This window comes from Schistocerca cancellata, chromosome 6, assembly GCF_023864275.1.
Source record: "Schistocerca cancellata isolate TAMUIC-IGC-003103 chromosome 6, iqSchCanc2.1, whole genome shotgun sequence".
Lineage (NCBI taxonomy): Eukaryota > Metazoa > Arthropoda > Insecta > Orthoptera > Acrididae > Schistocerca > Schistocerca cancellata.
Window position 1 is genome coordinate 4,273,162 of NC_064631.1, and position 16,234 is coordinate 4,289,395.

General features: G+C 55.1%; 17 non-coding genes across 17 annotated transcripts; all 17 read right to left on the reverse strand.

Annotated features, from left to right (window-relative positions):
* Positions 1–20: 20 nt before the first annotated feature.
* LOC126090271 (5S ribosomal RNA) lies at positions 21–139 on the reverse strand. Its single transcript, XR_007521128.1, has one exon. It is a non-coding gene; the product is annotated as a 5S ribosomal RNA (ribosomal RNA).
* Positions 140–986: 847 nt separating this feature from the next.
* On the reverse strand, positions 987–1,105 carry LOC126090272 (5S ribosomal RNA). Its single transcript, XR_007521129.1, has one exon. It is a non-coding gene; the product is annotated as a 5S ribosomal RNA (ribosomal RNA).
* Positions 1,106–1,948: 843 nt separating this feature from the next.
* LOC126090273 (5S ribosomal RNA) lies at positions 1,949–2,067 on the reverse strand. The gene has a single exon (XR_007521130.1). It is a non-coding gene; the product is annotated as a 5S ribosomal RNA (ribosomal RNA).
* An 847-nt stretch (positions 2,068–2,914) lies between these two features.
* LOC126090274 (5S ribosomal RNA) lies at positions 2,915–3,033 on the reverse strand. The gene has a single exon (XR_007521131.1). It is a non-coding gene; the product is annotated as a 5S ribosomal RNA (ribosomal RNA).
* Positions 3,034–3,875: 842 nt separating this feature from the next.
* LOC126090275 (5S ribosomal RNA) lies at positions 3,876–3,994 on the reverse strand. The gene has a single exon (XR_007521132.1). It is a non-coding gene; the product is annotated as a 5S ribosomal RNA (ribosomal RNA).
* An 846-nt stretch (positions 3,995–4,840) lies between these two features.
* Positions 4,841–4,959, reverse strand: LOC126090276 (5S ribosomal RNA). Its single transcript, XR_007521133.1, has one exon. It is a non-coding gene; the product is annotated as a 5S ribosomal RNA (ribosomal RNA).
* Positions 4,960–5,805: 846 nt separating this feature from the next.
* LOC126090278 (5S ribosomal RNA) lies at positions 5,806–5,924 on the reverse strand. The gene has a single exon (XR_007521134.1). It is a non-coding gene; the product is annotated as a 5S ribosomal RNA (ribosomal RNA).
* An 841-nt stretch (positions 5,925–6,765) lies between these two features.
* LOC126090279 (5S ribosomal RNA) lies at positions 6,766–6,884 on the reverse strand. The gene has a single exon (XR_007521135.1). It is a non-coding gene; the product is annotated as a 5S ribosomal RNA (ribosomal RNA).
* An 845-nt stretch (positions 6,885–7,729) lies between these two features.
* On the reverse strand, positions 7,730–7,848 carry LOC126090281 (5S ribosomal RNA). The gene has a single exon (XR_007521137.1). It is a non-coding gene; the product is annotated as a 5S ribosomal RNA (ribosomal RNA).
* Positions 7,849–8,693: 845 nt separating this feature from the next.
* Positions 8,694–8,812, reverse strand: LOC126090282 (5S ribosomal RNA). Its single transcript, XR_007521138.1, has one exon. It is a non-coding gene; the product is annotated as a 5S ribosomal RNA (ribosomal RNA).
* An 846-nt stretch (positions 8,813–9,658) lies between these two features.
* LOC126090283 (5S ribosomal RNA) lies at positions 9,659–9,777 on the reverse strand. Its single transcript, XR_007521139.1, has one exon. It is a non-coding gene; the product is annotated as a 5S ribosomal RNA (ribosomal RNA).
* Positions 9,778–10,623: 846 nt separating this feature from the next.
* LOC126090284 (5S ribosomal RNA) lies at positions 10,624–10,742 on the reverse strand. The gene has a single exon (XR_007521140.1). It is a non-coding gene; the product is annotated as a 5S ribosomal RNA (ribosomal RNA).
* An 837-nt stretch (positions 10,743–11,579) lies between these two features.
* LOC126090285 (5S ribosomal RNA) lies at positions 11,580–11,698 on the reverse strand. The gene has a single exon (XR_007521141.1). It is a non-coding gene; the product is annotated as a 5S ribosomal RNA (ribosomal RNA).
* An 842-nt stretch (positions 11,699–12,540) lies between these two features.
* Positions 12,541–12,659, reverse strand: LOC126090286 (5S ribosomal RNA). Its single transcript, XR_007521142.1, has one exon. It is a non-coding gene; the product is annotated as a 5S ribosomal RNA (ribosomal RNA).
* An 841-nt stretch (positions 12,660–13,500) lies between these two features.
* LOC126090287 (5S ribosomal RNA) lies at positions 13,501–13,619 on the reverse strand. Its single transcript, XR_007521143.1, has one exon. It is a non-coding gene; the product is annotated as a 5S ribosomal RNA (ribosomal RNA).
* Positions 13,620–14,461: 842 nt separating this feature from the next.
* LOC126090288 (5S ribosomal RNA) lies at positions 14,462–14,580 on the reverse strand. Its single transcript, XR_007521144.1, has one exon. It is a non-coding gene; the product is annotated as a 5S ribosomal RNA (ribosomal RNA).
* Positions 14,581–15,421: 841 nt separating this feature from the next.
* LOC126090289 (5S ribosomal RNA) lies at positions 15,422–15,540 on the reverse strand. Its single transcript, XR_007521145.1, has one exon. It is a non-coding gene; the product is annotated as a 5S ribosomal RNA (ribosomal RNA).
* Between the last annotated feature and the right edge of the window lie 694 nt (positions 15,541–16,234).

A 16,234-nucleotide genomic window follows, 5' to 3' on the forward strand; every position in this document is an offset into this window, starting at 1 on the left:
CAAAAAAAAAACAGTAAGGGAGCCAACAGCACCCGGGTTTCCCAGGCGGTCACCCATCCAAGTACTAGCCGGGCCCGATGATGCTTAACTTCGGTGATCGGACGAGAACCGGTGTATTCATCATGGTATGGCCGTTGGCGCTCATCTAATGTAGGAGCACGGCAGAATTCGCGTTCGGCTTTTCTCCCAACACACAAAATGTTAGTTTTCGGCCGCATTTGACGAAAGCGCTTCCTTCCGCAACCGCCAGTTCCTCGAGGACGGCGCGGGGAGGCGCGCCCGGCGTCCCAGCAGAGTGACGGCCGAATTGGCGGGCGCACCGCCGCGTGTGTGAGACGCACTGCTGCTCGTTGCACCCCCTGTCATTCGCTGGGCGCGTGCAGCCTTCGACACTAGCGGAGGACGCATCTTGTCCCTGGTGTTCAGCGGAGGGCCTGTGCGGGGTGTGGCAGTGTCGTGCTGGAGGGCCCACTGGTAGCGATGTGGGCTTCCTCGCCTCGCCTCGCCTCGCCTCGCCTCGCCTCACACCAGGTGTCTGCGTAGTTTGCAGTGCATTCGCACCATTCCTATCCCTGTCCCTGTCCCCGTCCCGACTTGTCCCGACTTTGCTCGACTGCCGCTCGCTGCCGCTCGGGTCGTGGTCCATATGACAGCGCAAGCACGACAAACGTCTGCGGGACGAGACGAGACGAGACGAGACGACTAAGGAATAAGTTCGTGGTTACAAATCAAATTTGGAACTCAACACACCTACACAACAATAGGCGGTGACGTATTTCAGAAATCACCTGCCGATTCGTAGTGTTTTGTCGTTTTCAAAGTCTTCTTGGCAAACTTGGTTAGCACATTCTCCCTCAAACTGAGTTAATTACTGCATTTTCGTTCCATTACAGTAGTTTAAAAGGCTTAAGGAAGCATCTTTGTCACAACAGAAAGGTAGTTTGAAAATTGGGCTGGCGACATAACAAAAAAAAAAACAGTAAGGGAGCCAACAGCACCCGGGTTTCCCAGGCGGTCACCCATCCAAGTACTAGCCGGGCCCGATGATGCTTAACTTCGGTGATCGGACGAGAACCGGTGTATTCATCATGGTATGGCCGTTGGCGCTCATCTAATGTAGGAGCACGGCAGAATTCGCGTTCGGCTTTTCTCCCAACACACAAAATGTTAGTTTTCGGCCGCATTTGACGAAAGCGCTTCCTTCCGCAACCGCCAGTTCCTCGAGGACGGCGCGGGGAGGCGCGCCCGGCGTCCCAGCAGAGTGACGGCCGAATTGGCGGGCGCACCGCCGCGTGTGTGAGACGCACTGCTGCTCGTTGCACCCCCTGTCATTCGCTGGGCGCGTGCAGCCTTCGACACTAGCGGAGGACGCATCTTGTCCCTGGTGTTCAGCGGAGGGCCTGTGTGGGGTGTGGCAGTGTCGTGCTGGAGGGCCCACTGGTAGCGATGTGGGCTTCCTCGCCTCGCCTCGCCTCGCCTCGCCTCACACCAGGTGTCTGCGTAAGTTTGCAGTGCATTCGCACCATTCCTATCCCTGTCCCTGTCCCCGTCCCGACTTGTCCCGACTTTGCTCGACTGCCGCTCGCTGCCGCTCGGGTCGTAGTCCATATGACAGCGCAAGCACGACAAACGTCTGCGGGACGAGACGAGACGAGACGACTAAGGAATAAATTCGTGGTTACAAATCAAATTTGGAACTCTACACTCCTACACAACAATAGGCGGTGACGTATTTCAGAAATCACCTGCCGATTCGTACTGTTTTGTCGTTTTCAAAGTCTTTTTGGCAAACTTGGTTAGCACATTCTCCCTCAAACTGAGTTAATTACTGCATTTTCGTACCATTACAGTAGTTTAAAAGGCTTAAGGAAGCATCTTTGTCACAACAGAAAGGTAGTTTGAAATTTGGGATGGCGACATAACAAAAAAAAAAAAAAAACAGGAAGGGAGCCAACAGCACCCGGGTTTCCCAGGCGGTCACCCATCCAAGTACTAGCCGGGCCCGATGATGCTTAACTTCGGTGATCGGACGAGAACCGGTGTATTCATCATGGTATGGCCGTTGGCGCTCATCTAATGTAGGAGCACGGCAGAATTCGCGTTCGGCTTTTCTCCCAACACACAAAATGTTAGTTTTCGGCCGCATTTGACGAAAGCGCTTCCTTCCGCAACCGCCAGTTCCTCGAGGACGGCGCGGGGAGGCGCGCCCGGCGTCCCAGCAGAGTGACGGCCGAATTGGCGGGCGCACCGCCGCGTGTGTGAGACGCACTGCTGCTCGTTGCACCCCCTGTCATTCGCTGGGCGCGTGCAGCCTTCGACACTAGCGGAGGACGCATCTTGTCCCTGGTGTTCAGCGGAGGGCCTGTGCGGGGTGTGGCAGTGTCGTGCTGGAGGGCCCACTGGTAGCGATGTGGGCTTCCTCGCCTCGCCTCGCCTCGCCTCGCCTCGCCTCACACCAGGTGTCTGCGTAGTTTGCAGTGCATTCGCACCATTCCTATCCCTGTCCCTGTCCCCGTCCCGACTTGTCCCGACTTTGCTCGACTGCCGCTCGCTGCCGCTCGGGTCGTGGTCCATATGACAGCGCAAGCACGACAAACGTCTGCGGGACGAGACGAGACGAGACGAGACGACTAAGGAATAAGTTCGTGGTTACAAATCAAATTTGGAACTCAACACACCTACACAACAATAGGCGGTGACGTATTTCAGAAATCACCTGCCGATTCGTAGTGTTTTGTCGTTTTCAAAGTCTTCTTGGCAAACTTGGTTAGCACATTCTCCCTCAAACTGAGTTAATTACTGCATTTTCGTTCCATTACAGTAGTTTAAAAGGCTTAAGGAAGCATCTTTGTCACAACAGAAAGGTAGTTTGAAAATTGGGCTGGCGACATAACAAAAAAAAAAACAGTAAGGGAGCCAACAGCACCCGGGTTTCCCAGGCGGTCACCCATCCAAGTACTAGCCGGGCCCGATGATGCTTAACTTCGGTGATCGGACGAGAACCGGTGTATTCATCATGGTATGGCCGTTGGCGCTCATCTAATGTAGGAGCACGGCAGAATTCGCGTTCGGCTTTTCTCCCAACACACAAAATGTTAGTTTTCGGCCGCATTTGACGAAAGCGCTTCCTTCTGCAACCGCCAGTTCCTCGAGGACGGCGCGGGGAGGCGCGCCCGGCGTCCCAGCAGAGTGACGGCCGAATTGGCGGGCGCACCGCCGCGTGTGTGAGACGCACTGCTGCTCGTTGCACCCCCTGTCATTCGCTGGGCGCGTGCAGCCTTCGACACTAGCGGAGGACGCATCTTGTCCCTGGTGTTCAGCGGAGGGCCTGTGCGGGGTGTGGCAGTGTCGTGCTGGAGGGCCCACTGGTAGCGATGTGGGCTTCCTCGCCTCGCCTCGCCTCGCCTCGCCTCACACCAGGTGTCTGCGTAAGTTTGCAGTGCATTCGCACCATTCCTATCCCTGTCCCTGTCCCCGTCCCGACTTGTCCCGACTTTGCTCGACTGCCGCTCGCTGCCGCTCGGGTCGTAGTCCATATGACAGCGCAAGCACGACAAACGTCTGCGGGACGAGACGAGACGAGACGACTAAGGAATAAATTCGTGGTTACAAATCAAATTTGGAACTCTACACTCCTACACAACAATAGGCGGTGACGTATTTCAGAAATCACCTGCCGATTCGTACTGTTTTGTCGTTTTCAAAGTCTTTTTGGCAAACTTGGTTAGCACATTCTCCCTCAAACTGAGTTAATTACTGCATTTTCGTACCATTACAGTAGTTTAAAAGGCTTAAGGAAGCATCTTTGTCACAACAGAAAGGTAGTTTGAAATTTGGGATGGCGACATAACAAAAAAAAAAAAAAACAGGAAGGGAGCCAACAGCACCCGGGTTTCCCAGGCGGTCACCCATCCAAGTACTAGCCGGGCCCGATGATGCTTAACTTCGGTGATCGGACGAGAACCGGTGTATTCATCATGGTATGGCCGTTGGCGCTCATCTAATGTAGGAGCACGGCAGAATTCGCGTTCGGCTTTTCTCCCAACACACAAAATGTTAGTTTTCGGCCGCATTTGACGAAAGCGCTTCCTTCCGCAACCGCCAGTTCCTCGATGACGGCGCGGGGAGGCGCGCCCGGCGTCCCAGCAGAGTGACGGCCGAATTGGCGGGCGCACCGCCGCGTGTGTGAGACGCACTGCTGCTCGTTGCACCCCCTGTCATTCGCTGGGCGCGTGCAGCCTTCGACACTAGCGGAGGACGCATCTTGTCCCTGGTGTTCAGCGGAGGGCCTGTGCGGGGTGTGGCAGTGTCGTGCTGGAGGGCCCACTGGTAGCGATGTGGGCTTCCTCGCCTCGCCTCGCCTCGCCTCGCCTCGCCTCACACCAGGTGTCTGCGTAGTTTGCAGTGCATTCGCACCATTCCTATCCCTGTCCCTGTCCCCGTCCCGACTTGTCCCGACTTTGCTCGACTGCCGCTCGCTGCCGCTCGGGTCGTGGTCCATATGACAGCGCAAGCACGACAAACGTCTGCGGGACGAGACGAGACGAGACGAGACGACTAAGGAATAAGTTCGTGGTTACAAATCAAATTTGGAACTCAACACACCTACACAACAATAGGCGGTGACGTATTTCAGAAATCACCTGCCGATTCGTAGTGTTTTGTCGTTTTCAAAGTCTTCTTGGCAAACTTGGTTAGCACATTCTCCCTCAAACTGAGTTAATTACTGCATTTTCGTTCCATTACAGTAGTTTAAAAGGCTTAAGGAAGCATCTTTGTCACAACAGAAAGGTAGTTTGAAAATTGGGCTGGCGACATAACAAAAAAAAAACAGTAAGGGAGCCAACAGCACCCGGGTTTCCCAGGCGGTCACCCATCCAAGTACTAGCCGGGCCCGATGATGCTTAACTTCGGTGATCGGACGAGAACCGGTGTATTCATCATGGTATGGCCGTTGGCGCTCATCTAATGTAGGAGCACGGCAGAATTCGCGTTCGGCTTTTCTCCCAACACACAAAATGTTAGTTTTCGGCCGCATTTGACGAAAGCGCTTCCTTCCGCAACCGCCAGTTCCTCGAGGACGGCGCGGGGAGGCGCGCCCGGCGTCCCAGCAGAGTGACGGCCGAATTGGCGGGCGCACCGCCGCGTGTGTGAGACGCACTGCTGCTCGTTGCACCCCCTGTCATTCGCTGGGCGCGTGCAGCCTTCGACACTAGCGGAGGACGCATCTTGTCCCTGGTGTTCAGCGGAGGGCCTGTGCGGGGTGTGGCAGTGTCGTGCTGGAGGGCCCACTGGTAGCGATGTGGGCTTCCTCGCCTCGCCTCGCCTCGCCTCGCCTCGCCTCACACCAGGTGTCTGCGTAGTTTGCAGTGCATTCGCACCATTCCTATCCCTGTCCCTGTCCCCGTCCCGACTTGTCCCGACTTTGCTCGACTGCCGCTCGCTGCCGCTCGGGTCGTGGTCCATATGACAGCGCAAGCACGACAAACGTCTGCGGGACGAGACGAGACGAGACGAGACGACTAAGGAATAAGTTCGTGGTTACAAATCAAATTTGGAACTCAACACACCTACACAACAATAGGCGGTGACGTATTTCAGAAATCACCTGCCGATTCGTAGTGTTTTGTCGTTTTCAAAGTCTTCTTGGCAAACTTGGTTAGCACATTCTCCCTCAAACTGAGTTAATTACTGCATTTTCGTTCCATTACAGTAGTTTAAAAGGCTTAAGGAAGCATCTTTGTCACAACAGAAAGGTAGTTTGAAAATTGGGCTGGCGACATAACAAAAAAAAAACAGTAAGGGAGCCAACAGCACCCGGGTTTCCCAGGCGGTCACCCATCCAAGTACTAGCCGGGCCCGATGATGCTTAACTTCGGTGATCGGACGAGAACCGGTGTATTCATCATGGTATGGCCGTTGGCGCTCATCTAATGTAGGAGCACGGCAGAATTCGCGTTCGGCTTTTCTCCCAACACACAAAATGTTAGTTTTCGGCCGCATTTGACGAAAGCGCTTCCTTCCGCAACCGCCAGTTCCTCGAGGACGGCGCGGGGAGGCGCGCCCGGCGTCCCAGCAGAGTGACGGCCGAATTGGCGGGCGCACCGCCGCGTGTGTGAGACGCACTGCTGCTCGTTGCACCCCCTGTCATTCGCTGGGCGCGTGCAGCCTTCGACACTAGCGGAGGACGCATCTTGTCCCTGGTGTTCAGCGGAGGGCCTGTGCGGGGTGTGGCAGTGTCGTGCTGGAGGGCCCACTGGTAGCGATGTGGGCTTCCTCGCCTCGCCTCGCCTCGCCTCGCCTCACACCAGGTGTCTGCGTAAGTTTGCAGTGCATTCGCACCATTCCTATCCCTGTCCCTGTCCCCGTCCCGACTTGTCCCGACTTTGCTCGACTGCCGCTCGCTGCCGCTCGGGTCGTAGTCCATATGACAGCGCAAGCACGACAAACGTCTGCGGGACGAGACGAGACGAGACGACTAAGGAATAAATTCGTGGTTACAAATCAAATTTGGAACTCTACACTCCTACACAACAATAGGCGGTGACGTATTTCAGAAATCACCTGCCGATTCGTACTGTTTTGTCGTTTTCAAAGTCTTTTTGGCAAACTTGGTTAGCACATTCTCCCTCAAACTGAGTTAATTACTGCATTTTCGTACCATTACAGTAGTTTAAAAGGCTTAAGGAAGCATCTTTGTCACAACAGAAAGGTAGTTTGAAATTTGGGATGGCGACATAACAAAAAAAAAAAAAACAGGAAGGGAGCCAACAGCACCCGGGTTTCCCAGGCGGTCACCCATCCAAGTACTAGCCGGGCCCGATGATGCTTAACTTCGGTGATCGGACGAGAACCGGTGTATTCATCATGGTATGGCCGTTGGCGCTCATCTAATGTAGGAGCACGGCAGAATTCGCGTTCGGCTTTTCTCCCAACACACAAAATGTTAGTTTTCGGCCGCATTTGACGAAAGCGCTTCCTTCCGCAACCGCCAGTTCCTCGAGGACGGCGCGGGGAGGCGCGCCCGGCGTCCCAGCAGAGTGACGGCCGAATTGGCGGGCGCACCGCCGCGTGTGTGAGACGCACTGCTGCTCGTTGCACCCCCTGTCATTCGCTGGGCGCGTGCAGCCTTCGACACTAGCGGAGGACGCATCTTGTCCCTGGTGTTCAGCGGAGGGCCTGTGCGGGGTGTGGCAGTGTCGTGCTGGAGGGCCCACTGGTAGCGATGTGGGCTTCCTCGCCTCGCCTCGCCTCGCCTCGCCTCGCCTCACACCAGGTGTCTGCGTAGTTTGCAGTGCATTCGCACCATTCCTATCCCTGTCCCTGTCCCCGTCCCGACTTGTCCCGACTTTGCTCGACTGCCGCTCGCTGCCGCTCGGGTCGTGGTCCATATGACAGCGCAAGCACGACAAACGTCTGCGGGACGAGACGAGACGAGACGACTAAGGAATAAATTCGTGGTTACAAATCAAATTTGGAACTCTACACTCCTACACAACAATAGGCGGTGACGTATTTCAGAAATCACCTGCCGATTCGTACTGTTTTGTCGTTTTCAAAGTCTTTTTGGCAAACTTGGTTAGCACATTCTCCCTCAAACTGAGTTAATTACTGCATTTTCGTACCATTACAGTAGTTTAAAAGGCTTAAGGAAGCATCTTTGTCACAACAGAAAGGTAGTTTGAAATTTGGGATGGCGACATAACAAAAAAAAAAAAAACAGGAAGGGAGCCAACAGCACCCGGGTTTCCCAGGCGGTCACCCATCCAAGTACTAGCCGGGCCCGATGATGCTTAACTTCGGTGATCGGACGAGAACCGGTGTATTCATCATGGTATGGCCGTTGGCGCTCATCTAATGTAGGAGCACGGCAGAATTCGCGTTCGGCTTTTCTCCCAACACACAAAATGTTAGTTTTCGGCCGCATTTGACGAAAGCGCTTCCTTCCGCAACCGCCAGTTCCTCGATGACGGCGCGGGGAGGCGCGCCCGGCGTCCCAGCAGAGTGACGGCCGAATTGGCGGGCGCACCGCCGCGTGTGTGAGACGCACTGCTGCTCGTTGCACCCCCTGTCATTCGCTGGGCGCGTGCAGCCTTCGACACTAGCGGAGGACGCATCTTGTCCCTGGTGTTCAGCGGAGGGCCTGTGCGGGGTGTGGCAGTGTCGTGCTGGAGGGCCCACTGGTAGCGATGTGGGCTTCCTCGCCTCGCCTCGCCTCGCCTCGCCTCGCCTCACACCAGGTGTCTGCGTAGTTTGCAGTGCATTCGCACCATTCCTATCCCTGTCCCTGTCCCCGTCCCGACTTGTCCCGACTTTGCTCGACTGCCGCTCGCTGCCGCTCGGGTCGTGGTCCATATGACAGCGCAAGCACGACAAACGTCTGCGGGACGAGACGAGACGAGACGACTAAGGAATAAATTCGTGGTTACAAATCAAATTTGGAACTCTACACTCCTACACAACAATAGGCGGTGACGTATTTCAGAAATCACCTGCCGATTCGTACTGTTTTGTCGTTTTCAAAGTCTTTTTGGCAAACTTGGTTAGCACATTCTCCCTCAAACTGAGTTAATTACTGCATTTTCGTACCATTACAGTAGTTTAAAAGGCTTAAGGAAGCATCTTTGTCACAACAGAAAGGTAGTTTGAAATTTGGGATGGCGACATAACAAAAAAAAAAAAAACAGGAAGGGAGCCAACAGCACCCGGGTTTCCCAGGCGGTCACCCATCCAAGTACTAGCCGGGCCCGATGATGCTTAACTTCGGTGATCGGACGAGAACCGGTGTATTCATCATGGTATGGCCGTTGGCGCTCATCTAATGTAGGAGCACGGCAGAATTCGCGTTCGGCTTTTCTCCCAACACACAAAATGTTAGTTTTCGGCCGCATTTGACGAAAGCGCTTCCTTCCGCAACCGCCAGTTCCTCGAGGACGGCGCGGGGAGGCGCGCCCGGCGTCCCAGCAGAGTGACGGCCGAATTGGCGGGCGCACCGCCGCGTGTGTGAGACGCACTGCTGCTCGTTGCACCCCCTGTCATTCGCTGGGCGCGTGCAGCCTTCGACACTAGCGGAGGACGCATCTTGTCCCTGGTGTTCAGCGGAGGGCCTGTGCGGGGTGTGGCAGTGTCGTGCTGGAGGGCCCACTGGTAGCGATGTGGGCTTCCTCGCCTCGCCTCGCCTCGCCTCGCCTCGCCTCACACCAGGTGTCTGCGTAGTTTGCAGTGCATTCGCACCATTCCTATCCCTGTCCCTGTCCCCGTCCCGACTTGTCCCGACTTTGCTCGACTGCCGCTCGCTGCCGCTCGGGTCGTGGTCCATATGACAGCGCAAGCACGACAAACGTCTGCGGGACGAGACGAGACGAGACGAGACGACTAAGGAATAAGTTCGTGGTTACAAATCAAATTTGGAACTCAACACACCTACACAACAATAGGCGGTGACGTATTTCAGAAATCACCTGCCGATTCGTAGTGTTTTGTCGTTTTCAAAGTCTTCTTGGCAAACTTGGTTAGCACATTCTCCCTCAAACTGAGTTAATTACTGCATTTTCGTTCCATTACAGTAGTTTAAAAGGCTTAAGGAAGCATCTTTGTCACAACAGAAAGGTAGTTTGAAAATTGGGCTGGCGACATAACAAAAAAAAAACAGTAAGGGAGCCAACAGCACCCGGGTTTCCCAGGCGGTCACCCATCCAAGTACTAGCCGGGCCCGATGATGCTTAACTTCGGTGATCGGACGAGAACCGGTGTATTCATCATGGTATGGCCGTTGGCGCTCATCTAATGTAGGAGCACGGCAGAATTCGCGTTCGGCTTTTCTCCCAACACACAAAATGTTAGTTTTCGGCCGCATTTGACGAAAGCGCTTCCTTCCGCAACCGCCAGTTCCTCGAGGACGGCGCGGGGAGGCGCGCCCGGCGTCCCAGCAGAGTGACGGCCGAATTGGCGGGCGCACCGCCGCGTGTGTGAGACGCACTGCTGCTCGTTGCACCCCCTGTCATTCGCTGGGCGCGTGCAGCCTTCGACACTAGCGGAGGACGCATCTTGTCCCTGGTGTTCAGCGGAGGGCCTGTGCGGGGTGTGGCAGTGTCGTGCTGGAGGGCCCACTGGTAGCGATGTGGGCTTCCTCGCCTCGCCTCGCCTCGCCTCGCCTCGCCTCACACCAGGTGTCTGCGTAGTTTGCAGTGCATTCGCACCATTCCTATCCCTGTCCCTGTCCCCGTCCCGACTTGTCCCGACTTTGCTCGACTGCCGCTCGCTGCCGCTCGGGTCGTGGTCCATATGACAGCGCAAGCACGACAAACGTCTGCGGGACGAGACGAGACGAGACGAGACGACTAAGGAATAAGTTCGTGGTTAGAAATCAAATTTGGAACTCAACACACCTACACAACAATAGGCGGTGACGTATTTCAGAAATCACCTGCCGATTCGTAGTGTTTTGTCGTTTTCAAAGTCTTCTTGGCAAACTTGGTTAGCACATTCTCCCTCAAACTGAGTTAATTACTGCATTTTCGTTCCATTACAGTAGTTTAAAAGGCTTAAGGAAGCATCTTTGTCACAACAGAAAGGTAGTTTGAAAATTGGGCTGGCGACATAACAAAAAAAAAACAGTAAGGGAGCCAACAGCACCCGGGTTTCCCAGGCGGTCACCCATCCAAGTACTAGCCGGGCCCGATGATGCTTAACTTCGGTGATCGGACGAGAACCGGTGTATTCATCATGGTATGGCCGTTGGCGCTCATCTAATGTAGGAGCACGGCAGAATTCGCGTTCGGCTTTTCTCCCAACACACAAAATGTTAGTTTTCGGCCGCATTTGACGAAAGCGCTTCCTTCCGCAACCGCCAGTTCCTCGAGGACGGCGCGGGGAGGCGCGCCCGGCGTCCCAGCAGAGTGACGGCCGAATTGGCGGGCGCACCGCCGCGTGTGTGAGACGCACTGCTGCTCGTTGCACCCCCTGTCATTCGCTGGGCGCGTGCAGCCTTCGACACTAGCGGAGGACGCATCTTGTCCCTGGTGTTCAGCGGAGGGCCTGTGCGGGGTGTGGCAGTGTCGTGCTGGAGGGCCCACTGGTAGCGATGTGGGCTTCCTCGCCTCGCCTCGCCTCGCCTCGCCTCACACCAGGTGTCTGCGTAAGTTTGCAGTGCATTCGCACCATTCCTATCCCTGTCCCTGTCCCCGTCCCGACTTGTCCCGACTTTGCTCGACTGCCGCTCGCTGCCGCTCGGGTCGTAGTCCATATGACAGCGCAAGCACGACAAACGTCTGCGGGACGAGACGAGACGAGACGACTAAGGAATAAATTCGTGGTTACAAATCAAATTTGGAACTCTACACTCCTACACAACAATAGGCGGTGACGTATTTCAGAAATCACCTGCCGATTCGTACTGTTTTGTCGTTTTCAAAGTCTTTTTGGCAAACTTGGTTAGCACATTCTCCCTCAAACTGAGTTAATTACTGCATTTTCGTACCATTACAGTAGTTTAAAAGGCTTAAGGAAGCATCTTTGTCACAACAGAAAGGTAGTTTGAAAATTGGGCTGGCGACATAACAAAAAAAAAACAGTAAGGGAGCCAACAGCACCCGGGTTTCCCAGGCGGTCACCCATCCAAGTACTAGCCGGGCCCGATGATGCTTAACTTCGGTGATCGGACGAGAACCGGTGTATTCATCATGGTATGGCCGTTGGCGCTCATCTAATGTAGGAGCACGGCAGAATTCGCGTTCGGCTTTTCTCCCAACACACAAAATGTTAGTTTTCGGCCGCATTTGACGAAAGCGCTTCCTTCCGCAACCGCCAGTTCCTCGAGGACGGCGCGGGGAGGCGCGCCCGGCGTCCCAGCAGAGTGACGGCCGAATTGGCGGGCGCACCGCCGCGTGTGTGAGACGCACTGCTGCTCGTTGCACCCCCTGTCATTCGCTGGGCGCGTGCAGCCTTCGACACTAGCGGAGGACGCATCTTGTCCCTGGTGTTCAGCGGAGGGCCTGTGCGGGGTGTGGCAGTGTCGTGCTGGAGGGCCCACTGGTAGCGATGTGGGCTTCCTCGCCTCGCCTCGCCTCGCCTCGCCTCGCCTCACACCAGGTGTCTGCGTAAGTTTGCAGTGCATTCGCACCATTCCTATCCCTGTCCCTGTCCCCGTCCCGACTTGTCCCGACTTTGCTCGACTGCCGCTCGCTGCCGCTCGGGTCGTAGTCCATATGACAGCGCAAGCACGACAAACGTCTGCGGGACGAGACGAGACGAGACGACTAAGGAATAAATTCGTGGTTACAAATCAAATTTGGAACTCTACACTCCTACACAACAATAGGCGGTGACGTATTTCAGAAATCACCTGCCGATTCGTACTGTTTTGTCGTTTTCAAAGTCTTTTTGGCAAACTTGGTTAGCACATTCTCCCTCAAACTGAGTTAATTACTGCATTTTCGTACCATTACAGTAGTTTAAAAGGCTTAAGGAAGCATCTTTGTCACAACAGAAAGGTAGTTTGAAAATTGGGCTGGCGACATAACAAAAAAAAAACAGTAAGGGAGCCAACAGCACCCGGGTTTCCCAGGCGGTCACCCATCCAAGTACTAGCCGGGCCCGATGATGCTTAACTTCGGTGATCGGACGAGAACCGGTGTATTCATCATGGTATGGCCGTTGGCGCTCATCTAATGTAGGAGCACGGCAGAATTCGCGTTCGGCTTTTCTCCCAACACACAAAATGTTAGTTTTCGGCCGCATTTGACGAAAGCGCTTCCTTCCGCAACCGCCAGTTCCTCGAGGACGGCGCGGGGAGGCGCGCCCGGCGTCCCAGCAGAGTGACGGCCGAATTGGCGGGCGCACCGCCGCGTGTGTGAGACGCACTGCTGCTCGTTGCACCCCCTGTCATTCGCTGGGCGCGTGCAGCCTTCGACACTAGCGGAGGACGCATCTTGTCCCTGGTGTTCAGCGGAGGGCCTGTGCGGGGTGTGGCAGTGTCGTGCTGGAGGGCCCACTGGTAGCGATGTGGGCTTCCTCGCCTCGCCTCGCCTCGCCTCGCCTCACACCAGGTGTCTGCGTAGTTTGCAGTGCATTCGCACCATTCCTATCCCTGTCCCTGTCCCCGTCCCGACTTGTCCCGACTTTGCTCGACTGCCGCTCGCTGCCGCTCGGGTCGTGGTCCATATGACAGCGCAAGCACGACAAACGTCTGCGGGACGAGACGAGACGAGACGAGACGACTAAGGAATAAGTTCGTGGTTACAAATCAAATTTGGAACTCAACACACCTACACAACAATAGGCGGTGACGTATTTCAGAAATCACCTGCCGATTCGTAGTGTTTTGTCGTTTTCAAAGTCTTCTTGGCAAACTTGGTTAGCACATTCTCCCTCAAACTGAGTTAATTACTGCATTTTCGTTCCATTACAGTAGTTTAAAAGGCTTAAGGAAGCATCTTTGTCACAACAGAAAGGTAGTTTGAAAATTGGGCTGGCGACATAACAAAAAAAAAACAGTAAGGGAGCCAACAGCACCCGGGTTTCCCAGGCGGTCACCCATCCAAGTACTAGCCGGGCCCGATGATGCTTAACTTCGGTGATCGGACGAGAACCGGTGTATTCATCATGGTATGGCCGTTGGCGCTCATCTAATGTAGGAGCACGGCAGAATTCGCGTTCGGCTTTTCTCCCAACACACAAAATGTTAGTTTTCGGCCGCATTTGACGAAAGCGCTTCCTTCCGCAACCGCCAGTTCCTCGAGGACGGCGCGGGGAGGCGCGCCCGGCGTCCCAGCAGAGTGACGGCCGAATTGGCGGGCGCACCGCCGCGTGTGTGAGACGCACTGCTGCTCGTTGCACCCCCTGTCATTCGCTGGGCGCGTGCAGCCTTCGACACTAGCGGAGGACGCATCTTGTCCCTGGTGTTCAGCGGAGGGCCTGTGCGGGGTGTGGCAGTGTCGTGCTGGAGGGCCCACTGGTAGCGATGTGGGCTTCCTCGCCTCGCCTCGCCTCGCCTCGCCTCGCCTCACACCAGGTGTCTGCGTAAGTTTGCAGTGCATTCGCACCATTCCTATCCCTGTCCCTGTCCCCGTCCCGACTTGTCCCGACTTTGCTCGACTGCCGCTCGCTGCCGCTCGGGTCGTAGTCCATATGACAGCGCAAGCACGACAAACGTCTGCGGGACGAGACGAGACGAGACGACTAAGGAATAAATTCGTGGTTACAAATCAAATTTGGAACTCTACACTCCTACACAACAATAGGCGGTGACGTATTTCAGAAATCACCTGCCGATTCGTACTGTTTTGTCGTTTTCAAAGTCTTTTTGGCAAACTTGGTTAGCACATTCTCCCTCAAACTGAGTTAATTACTGCATTTTCGTACCATTACAGTAGTTTAAAAGGCTTAAGGAAGCATCTTTGTCACAACAGAAAGGTAGTTTGAAAATTGGGCTGGCGACATAACAAAAAAAAAACAGTAAGGGAGCCAACAGCACCCGGGTTTCCCAGGCGGTCACCCATCCAAGTACTAGCCGGGCCCGATGATGCTTAACTTCGGTGATCGGACGAGAACCGGTGTATTCATCATGGTATGGCCGTTGGCGCTCATCTAATGTAGGAGCACGGCAGAATTCGCGTTCGGCTTTTCTCCCAACACACAAAATGTTAGTTTTCGGCCGCATTTGACGAAAGCGCTTCCTTCCGCAACCGCCAGTTCCTCGAGGACGGCGCGGGGAGGCGCGCCCGGCGTCCCAGCAGAGTGACGGCCGAATTGGCGGGCGCACCGCCGCGTGTGTGAGACGCACTGCTGCTCGTTGCACCCCCTGTCATTCGCTGGGCGCGTGCAGCCTTCGACACTAGCGGAGGACGCATCTTGTCCCTGGTGTTCAGCGGAGGGCCTGTGCGGGGTGTGGCAGTGTCGTGCTGGAGGGCCCACTGGTAGCGATGTGGGCTTCCTCGCCTCGCCTCGCCTCGCCTCGCCTCACACCAGGTGTCTGCGTAGTTTGCAGTGCATTCGCACCATTCCTATCCCTGTCCCTGTCCCCGTCCCGACTTGTCCCGACTTTGCTCGACTGCCGCTCGCTGCCGCTCGGGTCGTGGTCCATATGACAGCGCAAGCACGACAAACGTCTGCGGGACGAGACGAGACGAGACGAGACGACTAAGGAATAAGTTCGTGGTTACAAATCAAATTTGGAACTCAACACACCTACACAACAATAGGCGGTGACGTATTTCAGAAATCACCTGCCGATTCGTAGTGTTTTGTCGTTTTCAAAGTCTTCTTGGCAAACTTGGTTAGCACATTCTCCCTCAAACTGAGTTAATTACTGCATTTTCGTTCCATTACAGTAGTTTAAAAGGCTTAAGGAAGCATCTTTGTCACAACAGAAAGGTAGTTTGAAAATTGGGCTGGCGACATAACAAAAAAAAAACAGTAAGGGAGCCAACAGCACCCGGGTTTCCCAGGCGGTCACCCATCCAAGTACTAGCCGGGCCCGATGATGCTTAACTTCGGTGATCGGACGAGAACCGGTGTATTCATCATGGTATGGCCGTTGGCGCTCATCTAATGTAGGAGCACGGCAGAATTCGCGTTCGGCTTTTCTCCCAACACACAAAATGTTAGTTTTCGGCCGCATTTGACGAAAGCGCTTCCTTCTGCAACCGCCAGTTCCTCGAGGACGGCGCGGGGAGGCGCGCCCGGCGTCCCAGCAGAGTGACGGCCGAATTGGCGGGCGCACCGCCGCGTGTGTGAGACGCACTGCTGCTCGTTGCACCCCCTGTCATTCGCTGGGCGCGTGCAGCCTTCGACACTAGCGGAGGACGCATCTTGTCCCTGGTGTTCAGCGGAGGGCCTGTGCGGGGTGTGGCAGTGTCGTGCTGGAGGGCCCACTGGTAGCGATGTGGGCTTCCTCGCCTCGCCTCGCCTCGCCTCGCCTCACACCAGGTGTCTGCGTAAGTTTGCAGTGCATTCGCACCATTCCTATCCCTGTCCCTGTCCCCGTCCCGACTTGTCCCGACTTTGCTCGACTGCCGCTCGCTGCCGCTCGGGTCGTAGTCCATATGACAGCGCAAGCACGACAAACGTCTGCGGGACGAGACGAGACGAGACGACTAAGGAATAAATTCGTGGTTACAAATCAAATTTGGAACTCTACACTCCTACACAACAATAGGCGGTGACGTATTTCAGAAATCACCTGCCGATTCGTACTGTTTTGTCGTTTTCAAAGTCTTTTTGGCAAACTTGGTTA